General features: G+C 44.5%; 1 pseudogene; it reads right to left on the reverse strand.

Annotated features, from left to right (window-relative positions):
- The window catches only part of LOC119284454, a 9,852-nt pseudogene extending 5,974 nt beyond the window's left edge, over positions 1-3,878 (reverse strand).
- Between the last annotated feature and the right edge of the window lie 3,599 nt (positions 3,879-7,477).

The raw sequence follows: 7,477 nt of genomic DNA on the forward strand, positions 1-7,477 counted from the left end.
TGCTGCATTGCCCTTCCCATTCCCCTTCTGCATCCCCGAGACCGGCACCTTGCTCTTCATAATGGAGTCCAAGGTCCTCTCTTTCTCCTTCTCCTTCCCATTCGCCTTCCCCTTTTCCTTGTCCATTGTTGCGACGATAGGCGTCTGCACACATCAGCAAACAACAAACAGTCAATCATCAACAACAGTAAACTAATTACATATGGAGTCAATGTAATTTTCCAAGCAAGTAGATTTTTTTTCAAGCTGCTATGCTACATCAAGTAGATCATCAACAGCAGAAAACTAATTACACATGGAATCAATGAAAATTTTGATCTATCCATCCAATCTACCCTACAACTCCATCCATCCATGATCCATCCATCCGGATCTGCTACATCTAGCCCTACAGACTATAATACATCCATCCATGATCCATCCATCTAGCCCTACATCTACATGACTACATCCATCGATCCATCCATGCATCCATCAATAAATCAGATGCGTCATGCATGCTAGTTTAGACACGGCTAGGGTTTGGGAAGGAACAGCTACATGAGCACATCCATCGATCCATCCATCCATTGATCCATCACACATGTACTAGTTCAGAGAGCTGCGGCTATAGATAGGAAAGGAAGGAGGTACCTGCTCGTGCTCGTCACGTTCGGCGAGAAACCAGGGGAGGCGCGTCCGTCTGCGTCTGCTGTGGTGAGGAGAGGTGGCGCCGCCCGTTGCCGTCGAGCCCGTTGCTGTCGGAGTGGTGAGGAAACGGGGCGTCCCTCGTCGCCGCCGATCCAGCTTTGCGGCACAGGGGAGAGAAAGGGGCGAGGGGGAGGCAGAGCAGAGAAAGCGGCGAGGCGGCGCTGTCTCTGCGTCTCTTGTGCCCTAACGAGGGAGTGCGAGGCTGCGAGCGATGGAGATTGACGATGGATTGGGCTGGGCCGCAAACGAGTCACCGAGCTGGACCGGCCAAAACTCGGCTCGGCTCGCTCGCGAATCGGGCATGTTTTCAGAATTGGGCCCGCTCATTTAACCTGTCGAGCCGAGCTGTAATGGGCCGAGCTGTAGCGAGTTTCGGGCCGAGCCGGAAAGCTTGCTCGTACGTCCAGTCCTAGTCCGTATCATCATTACCAACACATATACTTGTCAAGCTATCCAAACCTTCCAACTCCAAGCGCGTGAGAGAGGGCAACTGCCATAATGGTGGAAGAACATTACAGTTCTTGCATCTTCTCAGCGTAAGTTCACTGAGATGCTCTAACAGTGTAGAGCTGTGCATCCATGATGATAATTTTGCACCAGTATAGTGAGATAACACTAAAACATCAAGCCTTTTGTGAGGGCGAAGGGCTTCTAATATTCCTTCTGCATTAGTATCTAATTCACCTCCATTATTTGGTTTATAAGGTCCATACCAATCAAATAACAATCGTTTCAAATTATGCTTGCCAGACATATTACCTTGTTTAGCATTTTCCGGGCTATGCACTTTTCTCAGCTCAGTCAAAATAAGAGCACCACCTAGATTCATATCTTTCAGTTGATCAATTCCACGGGCTGCATCACTATCAATGACATAACTTGTTAATGTCTGCAGAGAACTCAGTTGACTAGTACCTTGTGGCATGCGCTCCAAACTTATACACCCAACAAGGAAGATGTGACGAAGACTGCTCATATATCTCATGCCTTCTGGTAATTTCTGAAGATTTCTACAACCATTGAGCTTCAATGTTTGCAAGCTATACAACATGGCAGTGGCTTCAGGCAGCGCAGATATATTAGAATTAGAACAATCTAGGTAGTGAAGATGCTTCAAGTTTGTCATATGTGTCTCGATTGAGAATGTTTTCAATGCTCGCAAGGACATGAATTTGGACTTGGCCATACTCACAGACTTGACATCACAAGGAGTCACATTCCGGCCAATAGGGAATAATATAGTGCGGGCCTGGGGAGCTAGAACTTCCTCCATAGCTGTAATAGTATAATTACTGACATAATCAAGTGACAAATGTCGAACCTCATGATGTAATGAAGTACCATATGTGTATCCTTCAGGAATTTCTTGGCATGAAGAAAATTCTTGCAAAATAGTGCAATCATTTCCGTTTACGGAGTTCGCAAGGTCATGCATGAGATCATGCATCTTGCAAGTAGTTGAACGATGGATGAGCCTGTCTAGAGAACGGGTGTGTGGATTCTTCTGAATCGTCACATCTTGGAGGAAACATCTCCAAACTAGTAAATCAAAAATTTGTTGGCCTCTTGTTTCTGATGCAATAAATTCATTTGCCATCCATAGCTGGATTAACATGTCTTTATCCATTAGGCTATCCTTCGGGAAAATAGCACAAAATGAAACGCATATTTTTGCTTCGGATGACAAGTGATCATAGCTTAGTTGTAGTGCAGGTACAGTCCCAGTGGTTGTGAGGATGCCATTTTTCCAGACGTCACTATCCCGAACAGAAAACCACTGATTATGATGCTTTGAAAAAAGTAAAGTTGCCATGGTCTTGATAGCAAGAGGCAATCCCTTACACTCGTGGACAATACTCTTAGCCATTGAAATCAATTCCTTTTGCTTTTCCACTTCCCTTTCAAATGTGTTTCTATGAAAAAGCTCCCATGATTGATCCTCATTTAGAACTGATATCCGATGTGAAGGAAGTGTGCCCATGATAGAAGCAACTTGATCGCTGCGGCTTGTCACAATTATAGCACTATCTAAGCCAGTATTTGAGCATAGCAAAGATCTCATAACATCCCACTTCTGTCTATCTTCATTCCAAACATCATCCAACACTAGGAGGTACCTTTTCTTGCCAAGAACTCCACAAAGTTCCTTTTGCAGTGCCTCCATCTGGGTCAGATGACACTTCTTCATGGTGGCCACTTCTATTATAGATCGGATGATTTCTTCAATAACGAACTTGTCAGAGACACAAACCCATAAGACCAACTCGAAATGATCCTGCACTCTGCCATCATTGTGAACAAGTTGGGCAAGGGTAGTCTTACCAATCCCCCCCATACCAACTATGGGGAGGACCATGACATTACTATTATTTTCTTCACTGTTGTAGGAGTAATCGAGCAATATCTTCACCACTTGTTCCTTCTCATTTTGCCTGCCGACTATCTCTGATTCATTGACACGGGAGTGCGTCTGCGGATGATCAATGCTTGGTGCCTCGGCATGTGGTAGGAAGTGAAAGTTATTCATCTCCACAACCAATTCATCTATCATTTCAAGGGCATCTTTCATCTTCCTGCTCATGGAGAGACGGAAAACAACCGGGCTGTTGGTGGTGAAATAGCTCAGCATCTGCATGGAAAACAATTAAATTGAAATTGAAATGCCCACATTTCCAAACTAAAACCTTAAAGAAATAAATGAGAGATGAAGAATATGTTGGTTGCTAGTCATGTGGAATAGTGGTGTTTCGTGTCAGGTGGTTGAATACTGATTGGATAAAATTTTCGAGTGAGTGCTAATAGGTACATCATTTTTGTGATTTCATTCGATCTTCATTTCAATTCATTGTTCTTTGAGGAAGTGTCGGAGAAGAAGGACAAACCTTGCGTGCCGTGGAGTAGGGGCGGATCTGTGCAGCACCGAGGCGCAGCGCCTCGTAGCGGAAGTCATCAAGAACATCATCGGCATGATACGCGGCAGTCTTGAGGTTGTTGATCCGCCGGCGCACGGCGGGGTTGGTGCGGCTCTTGACGTCGGCGTCCAGCAGGATGCACTGGACCGCAGCAAGGTGGCGCTCCAGCTTCCGGCGTGACTTGTCCAGCCCCCAGGCCCGCAGCAGCTCGCCCACCAGCGCGTCGCCGGCCTTGGCCGCCAGGCTCCCCACCAGCGGTATCAGCAGGGAACCCATCTCAGTCGGCGGCGGTGGGTGGCTCAAATCAGCCGGTGCTCCGGTACGGCGATGTGGAACCCCAGGAGTTAGTGAGATCTGACGATAGACTCTCCCGATGTGGAGGTAAACTATGGGTCTTAGCGTTGAGGAATCGTGTAGCACACATGATTGAAGAGGCTGTCACGTGGTTGCACATGAGCATCACGCATATCTAAGCTCAGTTGGGTTTGAAAAATTACAGAATGGTGGTCAGATGTGCGTTCAATGCACTTGTCAGATATGCATTGACCATCCAACTTATCTTTGGTTTTTAAACTGAGATCACCCACTAGTGATGCATCACGAATTTCAATTTCGAACACCCGTACTAGTTAGGATCACCCACTAGCACTAATGAGACGTCCCTAAATTTTTATGGTTCCGATGCGTTGGTTGGTTTTAGAGCTGTAAACAAGCAAGCAGGCAGCTTGATTGATTTGATGCGTAGTAGCACAAGCAGCTTGATCTTGGCTTCTCCCGGTTCCTCGGACCATCCGCTAACTCAACTTAACTGAACCGTCCGAGCTTCATCACTTCTTGAGACTACCTTCCTTCAGTGAAGCTTTGGCCGTTCCTGGAGAAAAAAAAACTGGATGCATAGAAATTTTGGTCGAAACAGAGACAACAGCTGCTACCCATGATACAGTTTGACAAACGTACTATAGTTTCTTGCCGTTGTCCCTCACCGAGGTAGAGCAAAAAAAAGAGCAGCAGCTCAGGAAAGACAATATAGTGTCCGGACTCTCCGCTGCTACCCATGCAACTTGTACAAGTACAATTTTGGCTCAGGATGGCTGATGTTTGTACTTACGAAAATCACATCCTCTCTTCTACTCCCTCCATAAACAAATATAAGAGTGTTTAGATTACTAAAGTAGTGATCTAAATGCTTTTATATATTTTTACAGAGGGAGTATGATAGAACGTGCAACAGACTTGACTGGGAGCTCAGCTATTTGTGCAGATAGCAACAACGATTAATTGAAGATTTACCGAGTAATATGCGTCAACTCATTCCAGTACATAAAAGGACCATCTTACGCATTTCATTCCGAATTTGATATTCTTCTCCCCACAAGACATCATACTTCCTTTTTCAAACAAACACTCTACTCTAGCTGTTTCAGTATATGATATACGCAGTACATCAGACCAAAGATACAACAAAGGGAGCGCAGCACGGCAGAGGAGGACAACTTTTTTTTTTGAATTGAGGGGCATGCCCCGATTTCATTTCATTGAATGAAAAGAAACCGAATAAACAGAGTCATAAAAAAAAGTTTGTTTCTCAGCCCCAGATACCCTACCTTTGGCATCCGGGGGGAGAAAAGACTAAAGAAGCGCTATGGGGAAAATGGTTACCACACAGGGCTCCATCCCCGACCCTCACCTTTACTAAACAGTGACAGAGCTTAGAACAACCATATTATCCAGACATAGACTACACGACATTCCAGCGAAGAAACTCAAAACATAGAGAAGATCTCAACCCACTCCCAGACGTCTTGTCATTGGCGCCCATCCTCTGCTCTTGTTGAAGAAGCCATTTGCAACATCAACCAACAACGCTGCCACGTCGCGCAGCTTCTGTTGCCCTTCTTTTCTCTGTAAGCCAGCCCAATACGACATCCAGTAAGCTATTTGAAAAAACAGCACACTCGGATCATGTGGGTAAATGTGATGAAAAGTGGCAGCGTTTCTGGCTTTTCATAAAGACCATAATACCGCCGCTACACCCACTGCTATTGTTTGTCTCATCTTCTTAGGAAACATCTCTATCCAGCTGCTGAACTCTTCAATTTTGCAAGGAATATCATAAATACCAGTGACATTCCTAACAACCCCCACACAAACTTGGCTACCACACAAGTGCAAAAAAGATGCTCTATGGTTTCAGAATGATCACAGAAACTGCAACTTCTATCTTTACCTTTCCAGTTTCTTTTAGCTAAATTATCTCTAGTCAACACACTGTTCCTAAAGACCAACCAGATGAAAACTTTAACTTTTAGAGGAATCTTAGCTTTCCATAGATTTCAGTGAGGCCAAGCTACCTGATTAGTTTTAAGAGCTAGGTATAAGGATCGAACAAAGAATTTTCCTGATCTAGTTAATAACCAACTACACTTGTCCTCCTGCTCATCAAGGTTACACTACTACGGATGCTTTTCAGCTCATATCACATATCAGCAGTGTCTCCCCATATTATCCTTCTAAATCTTATCAAGTTCATGTTCTCGGATAAGGCTTTAGCAACAGTAAAATTAGCATTGAAAGTTAGGGCATACAATCTAGGGAATTGCACACTGAGAGGTTTGTCTCCCAGCCAAATATCGCTCCAGAACATAGTTCTCTCCCCATTACCCACTATTTTTCTACTATACTGTAGGAAAATAGGGTTGACTCTCATAATTCCTTGCCAAAAATGAGACTGCCCAACCTTCTTTTTGCTCAGGTATTTCTTCCTTACTAAATCCTGCCAAAGACCATTATTAATTTCAATTTTCCATATCCACTTAAAAAGTAAGAAAATATTCATAATATCCAAATCTAAAACACCTAAACCTCCCATCTCTTTAGGTCTACACACATCCTCCCATTTCACTAAATGATATTTCTTAACATCTTCTTCCTCTTGCCATAACATTCTTTTCATGTAGAAATTCATTTTCTTACTAGGTCCTTTAGGTAATTCAAAGAGAGAAATCATATAAAGGGGAACACTACTAGGGAAAACCTTATACACAGAATCTTAGCAGCAGCGCGGTCTAAAAACAGGCGCTACTGCTAATTAGCAGTAGCGAGCTTCAGAAAACAGCGCTACTAATGACTGAGTAGCAGTAGCGCTCTAGGTGAAAAGAGCGCTACTATTATAATTGCCACGGTGTTGCCTCCAGGCTAGATATAGTAGTAGCGCCCTACCGTGGATGCGCTATTGCTAAAGAACTTAGTAGCAGCGGTTTTCCTGAAAACTCGCTATGCTAAGTATCACCGCAACTAATTAAGTTTAGTCCCATACTGCTAAGCGAACAAGGTGTTTACCACCTTAAATATGTTGCTTCTCAACCTATCTCGAGCACTTGGTCTTCATTGAACTATATGTGTATGATTTGTGGTTGCAATATGAATCCTCGCCTGTACCTATACAGGTACAGTGAGGATTCATGTTGACTATTTAGATTATACACAAAAAGATCAATGATGACCAATGTATATTTTTGATGTTTTTACATTGCTTAGACTTATAGCGTTTTTTCGGGACAAAGCGTTACTGATATTGGGATAAACAAAAAAAATAACTACTTCCATTAGCAGTAGCTGTTTTCTCTAAAACACGTTATAGATAAGTTAGCTATAGCACGTTTTCCATATGAGCGCTACTGCTAGTTCGAACCACCCCCCTCCACCCCGAATCAAAATTTCGCTAAGTCCTCCTTTCCCCCCCGGCATGTTCCCCCTACTCTTGTCGCCGCCGCTAGAGCCCGAGCGCGCCTGCCCTCACCGCCGCCGCCCGCCCTCAACCTCACCGCCGCCGCTCTTGACCACACTGTCGCCGCCCTCGACCTCACCGCCGCCGC

The sequence above is a fragment of the Triticum dicoccoides genome, chromosome 4A, assembly GCF_002162155.2.
Source record: "Triticum dicoccoides isolate Atlit2015 ecotype Zavitan chromosome 4A, WEW_v2.0, whole genome shotgun sequence".
In the NCBI taxonomy this organism is placed as follows: Eukaryota; Viridiplantae; Streptophyta; class Magnoliopsida; order Poales; family Poaceae; genus Triticum; species Triticum dicoccoides.